We start from the raw sequence: 8603 nt of genomic DNA, 5'->3' as shown, positions 1-8603 counted from the left end.
AAATTATCCTCACCCAGTCAACAGTGAAACAAACCCTCTAAGAAGTTTGAAAATGAACCGAGATGTGATTGTTTTACAGAACTCTAGTTTTGGCTACCCAATATGCTACTATGTAGTAACTCCAAGTGAATTGTTAAAATGTCCAGCAAAGGCGGTTGAGATGCACTTGACAAAAAACATCACACTACTAAGAAAATCAGAGATGCTATTTTAGAAAAACAAAATGAAGATCAGAACTAAAATGAATAAATTCCTAAATTTCCAGCTTTACGTAATGGAAACAGTGAAAATAGCTATATTTGGTATTGCCAATAAGGTGTATGTGATAGAAGATGGTATTTCTACACTTTCTTTAGGACACCCGGGTGTCTCTACCTCACTGTAGCAGTATTACTGTAATGTATATGAATTATATATATACCACTACTATGAGCTTGCAATTTGCGCTTCAAAAGTGGTGCACTGCACTAAACCGGTCTTTCCAAGAAAATTTGTGTTTCTGTCTTGAGATTTAGATATTAGATGATCTTTTTCGTGTTTCTCAATTTTTTTTTTTAATTTCTGTTCAAGTAAATTCTAATGTTTAAAAATTTGATAAACTGTTCGGCTGATTGTTAAAAATTTGTTAACATTGTTTGTGTTTTTTGTTTTGTGAATTTTGGTTCAAGTAAATAGCACTTAAAAAATATTTAAAGTTTCTTGATAGTTTCTTTTTATTTTTAAAACTTATTCGTGTGTTTATTCATTTATTTATAGAGCATCCATCATTCATATAACATGATAAGATGGAGTAGGGGAGACAGAAAAGAAAAAAAGACCAAACAAACGAAACAAAAATACAAGTACAAGGAACCAATTACTACACTGACACTTGTCATAGCAAAAACAATCTACAATAAAAATAAAACATGAATTAGAATCAAAATAAATATTGCTGTACTAAATATGGCCATGACACAGACATATAAAAATACTATTTAACTAAAATAGGATTTCAATTGTTCTGTGAAGAATTGAGTTTTCGGTTATACTTAGCAATTGATTAAGAAATTGCAAGATCAAGATCAGTGAGATTATATTTTCTAATCAATGGAAAATTCTGATGCCAAGGTTGAATTTGAACCAAGTACTTAGCAAACCAAAGAAAATGGACTGGAATTCCAAAAAATCAATTCTAGTTAACAGTTTCATGAACAATACAAGATGGGAGGAAGGGCTACGGTGGGAGGGCCTATTATTAGCAAACTAAAAGCAAGCGGTTGAATCGAAATTTTACTGCAACAATATATACATAAGAAGCAGATATATGTCGTACGAAATGGCGTAGGAGCAGGGATTAGGTTGGGTCTAGTGACGACCAATGAAAAGGCCTAGATAAACGAAGGGGTTAACGGCTCTAACAGTGGCATCACCAAGCGCAATAGAGGACGGTGGATCATCTGTCCAATTAAAAATCACTCTTTTTTAATAAGCAGCAATGAAACCAAGGCCAAGTTTAAGATACTTCTGTTGAAGTTTGACAAATACCTCATTTATTCTATGAAGGGTACGACTGAGATATAAAACGTCATCTGCATTACAAACTAGAGACAAGTTCAATGAAGGTCGAATCAGTGATATGAGACACTGGTCTTGAGCATGAAACAAACAATTATTGAACAGATTAGGAGAAGAAACTGCTCATTGACATGCACCTTTCAAGACAGGAATGAGGTCCGTATGTGGAACGGGGGCCATATTTTTTTCTGGAGGTAGTTTAAGGCGAATACATAATTGAAAGTACAATATCTTGAAGACAGAGAATCACCGGGGAATTTAGTCCACGTTTGGCTGTTTTGAGAAGAATAACTACATGAATGAGGGAATCAAAGCCGCGTCGAATATAATGACTAGCGAGAATTATACATTCATCTGAGTATTGAGCATGATTTAGTGCATTGGTTACAACTGTGAGGGCATCAGCACAACCTGTTCCCCACTTGAAGAGTAAGATCAGATCGTATAAGATGCTCGAAGACTTTTGAAAAGGAAGTTACAGTCGTATTAGGTCAAAATAATGAACATTTTGGGAACTGGGATAAGATCTCCAATACAAAAAGAAGAGGGTATAGTTTCCAGGTTAAAAATAGTCTGCATTAAAAGTGTCAAGTAATGAACTAATGCATCTTCTTCAAACATTAATACAAAGCGCTTATGTGTTCATTGAAATTCGATAATTTAGGTTTTAAGCCCAATGACATCTACGTTTGATGCTGTGCTAACAACTAACTCATTCCTGGGACTGGTAGCAAGGAAATTATTCAACTCAGTTTTCTATGAAAGTCAAGGGTTCTTATATCAGGAGCAATAAAATTTGGATCCATAGTAAGCATATCATTCCCTATCAGGAAGGTCAGCTGCAGAGACAGACAAGGAAAACCTTTCTCTGTAAGATCTAATTCTAAAAAAAAAGATTTATATCATTTTGAGCACTTATGAAATATGATTTAAATCCAATGGTTCGTGTTTTCGCAAGCCAACTCTCCGTGATATACCATCTCAATTCCCACCACAATGTCATACTAAGATTGATACGATACCAGATCGTGTCATACTACGATCTGGCACCCTCTGATACCCCCTCATCATTCCTAAGAAATTTTCCAGGTATTTTCTTGTTAAAAACCATACTGAATTATACCCATTATTTGTCATCCACACGATACAGAAAGTATAGCGAAGCAAGAATAAATGAAAAAAAAAAACAAAGAGAAAAAGAAATACAAATAAAAACAACTATAAAAACAGATACGACGGTGTTGAAGGGCCAGGCGCGTATATGCTGTACTCGAGAGTTTTTTGTGTAGAATCTTCAACTTTAAAGTTATATCAGGAAACGAGAATTTGCTAACAAAAATCCAGTTTTTCAGTCCAAGGTGGAAGATACAGAATAAATTTGCAAAATTTGAAATAATTTATTCGGATAATTTTTAAATTACCATTATTAGGAAGGGGGAAAGACCTGAAGCATAAAGGACAAAATGATCACGGAAAGTAGAATAAAGTTTAGCCAGTGCACTTCTATTATATATCCCTTTGTTGGCAGCAATCATTCCAATCTGGATCTGTTTACTTATTTCACAAACAGTACGCTGACGTAAGCTCAATGGACTGTTAGTAATAGAGATACCAAGCCAACGAATACACGTCCTAGTCTGTAATTTCTCTTTGAGTGTCTCGGTCGTCATTTATATTCCCTGTGTCCCGGTCGTCATTTGCGCCCCGGTGTTCCGGTCTGTAATTTCTCTTTGAGTGTCCCGGTCGTCATTTATATTCCCTGTGTCCCGGTTGTCCATGGGAAAAACAATCCGTATTCAGATTTATACCTCATTATTCTAATGATTGCCCTTGAGCTTTGTTGATGGAGATTGCTAATCGAGCATTCCCTGAGTCCCGGTCGTCATTTATATATCCTCCCTGTGCTCCCCTGCGTCCCCGTTGTAGTTGTATCCCCGTGTACCGGTCGTTATTTGTGTCCCAGTGTCCCAGTCTGTAATTTCTCTTTGAGTGTCCGGTCGTCATTTATATTCCCTGTGTGCCGGTCTGTAATTTCGTCAGTCGACAAACATGACGTGAGTCGACAAAAAACTTCATGACGGCATAATGCTCAATCCTTATAATGACGTCAGTCGACAAACATGACGTCATTCGACACACAAACATGACGTCAGTCAACACACAAACAAACAACTTATTTTTATATATATAGATAGATAAGTTTGAAAAAACAGTTGTGGATAGCAGCTACATATTTAAAAAGACATGGTTTTAATTCCAATCATTTTGAATTGACTGAATTTTCAAAATCTCATATTAGGAGGGGGGGGTAGTTACTAAATATTTGTTTCTAGGGTTAAATGACGATACTGCGAATTTCCTAATGCTATGTTTTCTTTGCTATTGGGCTCTGCTTAGAAACTGTTTGTCATCAAATATGTCAATATGGTCTTTAATATCAAATATGGTGTTCTTGATATTCATCACCAGAATTTTAGACTGAAAGCATTAATCAGTAGTCTTTGTTTCTAAAATACGCGAGAATTATTGAATTACTATCGAATTGAATTACGGTCACAATCTATCAGGCTTAAACTATTTGTTAGTTTTTTTTTTGTAACAAATCGAAATCTATGTGAGATTGTGATGATGGTGAAGACCCAAAACTGAAGCTCAAATCTCAAATGTATAAGAATAGTAGTGCCTACTTTGATAAAAATTAGTAAGAACAAGTTAAAAAAAATATTTTAATAGCGCACTTTAATCCTTATAGTTTATTCAACCAATGAATTATTGCTTCAAGGCCATGTCTCCACAAGACGGTCCAAAATACACAAAATTACGTAATTGTGTGTAATTTTATTGAAAATTGCCTTCTCTTGGTGCTTTCGATGAAAAAAATGACAAATTTACACTTTTACAAAATAGCTAACAAGCCAACACTATATTAGGTTTAGAGTTAAAGGTTGCAATAGGTATGTTAGAAGAAAAAGACTCTCTTCTGAGTAAAACAAGAATGATTCAGCTTTAAAATCACTCAGTTTGCAACCCTTCCCGAAAGAAAATCTTTTAATCATAAATTGGGCTTAAAAATGCAGACAAAAGTACTTATTCGAGACCGTTCGATAAAGCCCACGGAAGGTAGGTCCCTTAATATTCATCCCTTCGGAGCCCTTACCTCGAGCAAAAATCACAAACATCAAAAACAAGAAGAACAACAGGGAGTTTTTTTTCGTACGACAGTGGAATTCTAACTCGGATGAATATTTCGGCCCTATGTCTAAAGGTCATCCTCAGCAAGGTTTTTTTAAACATGCCCAACATCCTTACTTCAGCAAAGTTCAACCGGGACTGATAAATAAAGTAAGGTGAAAAAAGACAATTCGTTGAAATAATAGAAGAAGAATAACAAATACGTTTTTATTGCGAATCTTGGCTTTTTGGCAGCTAACCTCAAAGGTCTTTTTGTAACTAGTTCTGTGATAATGTCTACTAGTTTTTTAAATATTTTGTAAGATCATTTTTAATTAAATTTGTGTATAGAGTATTTAGCGAATAATCCCCCAAAGTCCCTATTTAAGGAAATATTATTATTAGTCTTAAGTCTGATTTCAATTACTTCTCGGACTACCTGGATTATTATTAATCTTAAGTCTGACTTTAATTACTTCTCGGACTACCTGGAGGTCATTGCTAATAAGGGCGGATTCTGGAAAGTGTTTGTGCATAGGATTTTCAAAAAAAAAGGGCTGCTTAAAGCAGAATCAAAAGAAACATTAGGAATTTTATAATTTAGGGCTTTGGTGATATCATCTTTATGCTATTGTAGGCGTTTCTCCAAATTCTGGTGATTTCTACCTACATAGAATTTGCCACAGTCGCATGGTATTCAACTGACTCCTCTTTGGCGAGTACCTGGAATTTATATTTACCAGAATTCAGCAAGTTTATGATTTTTAAGTTATTGGTAAATACTACATAGAGATTATTTCGTGTGCAAACTTTTTTAAGATTCGTTGTGATTTTTGGGATTGAGGGCTTTGAAATTTTGTTTGAGGGCTTTCTGGGATTCTCACTTGGTAGGCTAAACTACCATTGATTTTACGAGAGTGCTATGAGGCTCCACTTTAGGGAGCCAGCCCTCTGTGCTTTTCAATTTTTTTCTCCTTTTTCATATTTTTTTTTTCGATTGAACAGGTTTAAATTACACAGCTCCGTCTTAGGGAGCCGATTTTTCTATGGTTTGACTGTGCTTTCTATATTTGTTTAATTTAAGTGTTTTTCATATATATATTTTTTTCTTTGATCGAATGAGCTCATATTATGCTTAGATTATTTACTATTAGCCTTGTTTTTTAATTTTGTATATCCCTTTACCACTCCTAAGCTTAGTGTTTTCAGCGTTATGCATACTCATACACAAAACGTATTAGCCAAAAACCTTTTTATTATTAATTTCAAACGACTACTATTTTCTTCTATTGCTCATTAACCTTCGTTTTTGCATTTTTGTACTCTCCCACACCAAACCATATTAATCAGAATATTATATTTTATCATCAGAAAAAAGTTTCTGCATCATTTTAGCAGTAGGCTTACAATACTGAATATTCCAAATATATCCCGGAGAGAAATTCTTCATTAGCATTCTAGACCTTGTTATGACTATGAAAAATATCCCCCAGATTCATGTTTACCTGCTAACAAACTTTAAAAATCATTGTGAGAAATCCAACCTTAAATTAAAATTCGACAACAACAAATCGAAGAAATGATGCACCTTATTTGTCACCCTCTCGACTTACTCTCCACCCCGCGTGATATAAACGTCAATTTAAATATTTTTTCAGTAACTCGACCAATTTAGAATATCCTATCTGCAATGAAAAGTAAAGCTACAGCGAATGATGCCTCCTCATGCATAATTTTATAGAAGGAACCGGCTGACGAGATTTTGACTCAAGCAGAAGACCATCCAAGAAAATGGAAGTTGCAATATTACTATTAATCCATTTAAGACTAGCAAAAACAACCAAAAAAAGTTACTGCCTATTTCGTCAAACAAAGAATACCAAATACTGAAGAAAAGCCGTACAATTGCAAGATGAACTAAAGGATTTTATCACGAAGATAGTCAATTCACCCATTCGATAATTCATACCGGGGAAAGGCTTTATACCAGGAATATCTGTACGAATCATTTTCACAGACTTCTACCTTATTAAGTGATTCGAGAAATCATACCGCTGAAAAGCCATTCAAATGTTAAATTTGCAGCAAATAATTTTTCTCAAAGTTCTCAGATATACGCCCATTTGAAAGTTCATACTGTAGCAAAATCGTATACCTGTCACATCTGTTAAAGGCCACTTTCTTATTATTTTAGCTTATCCAAGCACATGAAGCATCATAAAGGAGGAAAACCATATACCTGCAAGATATGTACAAAACCCATTTCTCCTCTTCCTAGCTTATTCAAGCACATGAAGGGTCGTAACAGGAGAAAATCAGTATACCTTCAAGATATGTACGAAACCTTTTTCTAACAGAACTAAGACACCCATTATGGACTTTAAACTGCAGAAACCCGTATGCCTGTCAACTGTGCATTAAAGCAGTTTTTTTCGCTTCTACACCATCAAAGCATATTCCACTTCTTACATGGATCAATACAACCAACATAGCAGACGAGCGAAAATAGATCCAAGAAATCATTTTAACTCAGTAATGCAAGAGTGAATATATATTTTTTGTACCCTAAACACAATATTTGTTTTTGAGTTTTTAATCGTATATTTAGATGAGCAAACTTCAAATTTAAAGCGAGAGGGACTTTTGGACTAGATCATTGTAAAAAGACTTCGTTACGGGTTAAGAATTTCATCATTATTGGAAAATAAACCTTCTTTAAGATTCATTTTGGACTTATTTTCTAACTGGTAAAACTTCTCACTTAAAGTGTGAGAATGGATATTAAAGAAACTTAGTCACGAAATTTTAACAGAAAGTTGGAAAAAATGCAACACTTCTTTCTTCAACAACGACAAAATTCAACAATAATTTTTGGAAATAGGAAAATGAAAAAATTGATTCTTTAAACATAAAAGATTGAACACTAATTTTTGTAAAAACAAAAGTTAAACTAATTTTTGAAAAAAATGCTTAATTCTTTAGAAACAGAAAATGAAACACTTATTTCTTAAAAAGGCCATTTTAGTGCTAGAGTGACGTTGCGATAGGGGGTGCTAAGGAGCGTTACGGGGCTGAGCAGAAGGGGGTGGATTGAATCATTGCAAATTGGTGACCAAATCTTGGCGCATCGTCACTCCGGTGCTAAAACGACCTTTGTAAGAAATACATGTAATATTTTTTTTTTTTTAAATCAAGCGTTTCATTTTGTAGCAACTTTCAGTTGAAATTTCGTGATCAAGTTTTTTTGAAACCCTTTCTCATATCTGAAGTGAAAAGTTTTACCAGTTAGAAAATAAGTTTAAAATGAATAATTACGACGGTTCATTTACCAATAATGATAAAATTCTTAAGCTACAACCGAGGCTTTTTAAAATAAACAACGGCGATAGAATAATAGAAGAACGATCATTAGAAAAGAAATCTTTCTAATCTAAATGGATATTTTTAAGCGGCAAAAGAAAAGTGTTCCAAAGCCAAATGACTATTTGTGCCATTTCGTATCGCAAAACGACAGTTTCGGTCCTAAGAGTGTCAAAAAGCCATCCAGTGAAAATTCTGGTGCAGCCAATCCATTTAAATTTATCGAAAAACTAGGAATTGAGCTTTCAGCTTCAGAAATCTTTTATACCTAAATTTCTTAATTGCTCAAGGAGCGTTCAGACGAACATCAAAGAATATTTGAAGGGGCTTAGAATTAATCTATAATGCTTATTGATTTCCGGGAATATTTTTGGAATATTCTATGGCTGCAATAATGCTGAAGGTGTTATCGAGCCTCCTTTTGCAAGTAACCTTTCTCTATGCAAGATAAAAAGCTTGAAACCATATGCATACGGGCTTACGAGCATAAAGATGTAGATGATAATTTCTTAAAC

This window comes from Artemia franciscana, chromosome 1 (assembly GCF_032884065.1).
Source record: "Artemia franciscana chromosome 1, ASM3288406v1, whole genome shotgun sequence".
Classification (NCBI taxonomy): Eukaryota; Metazoa; Arthropoda; class Branchiopoda; order Anostraca; family Artemiidae; genus Artemia; species Artemia franciscana.
This window is presented reverse-complemented; position numbering follows the sequence as displayed.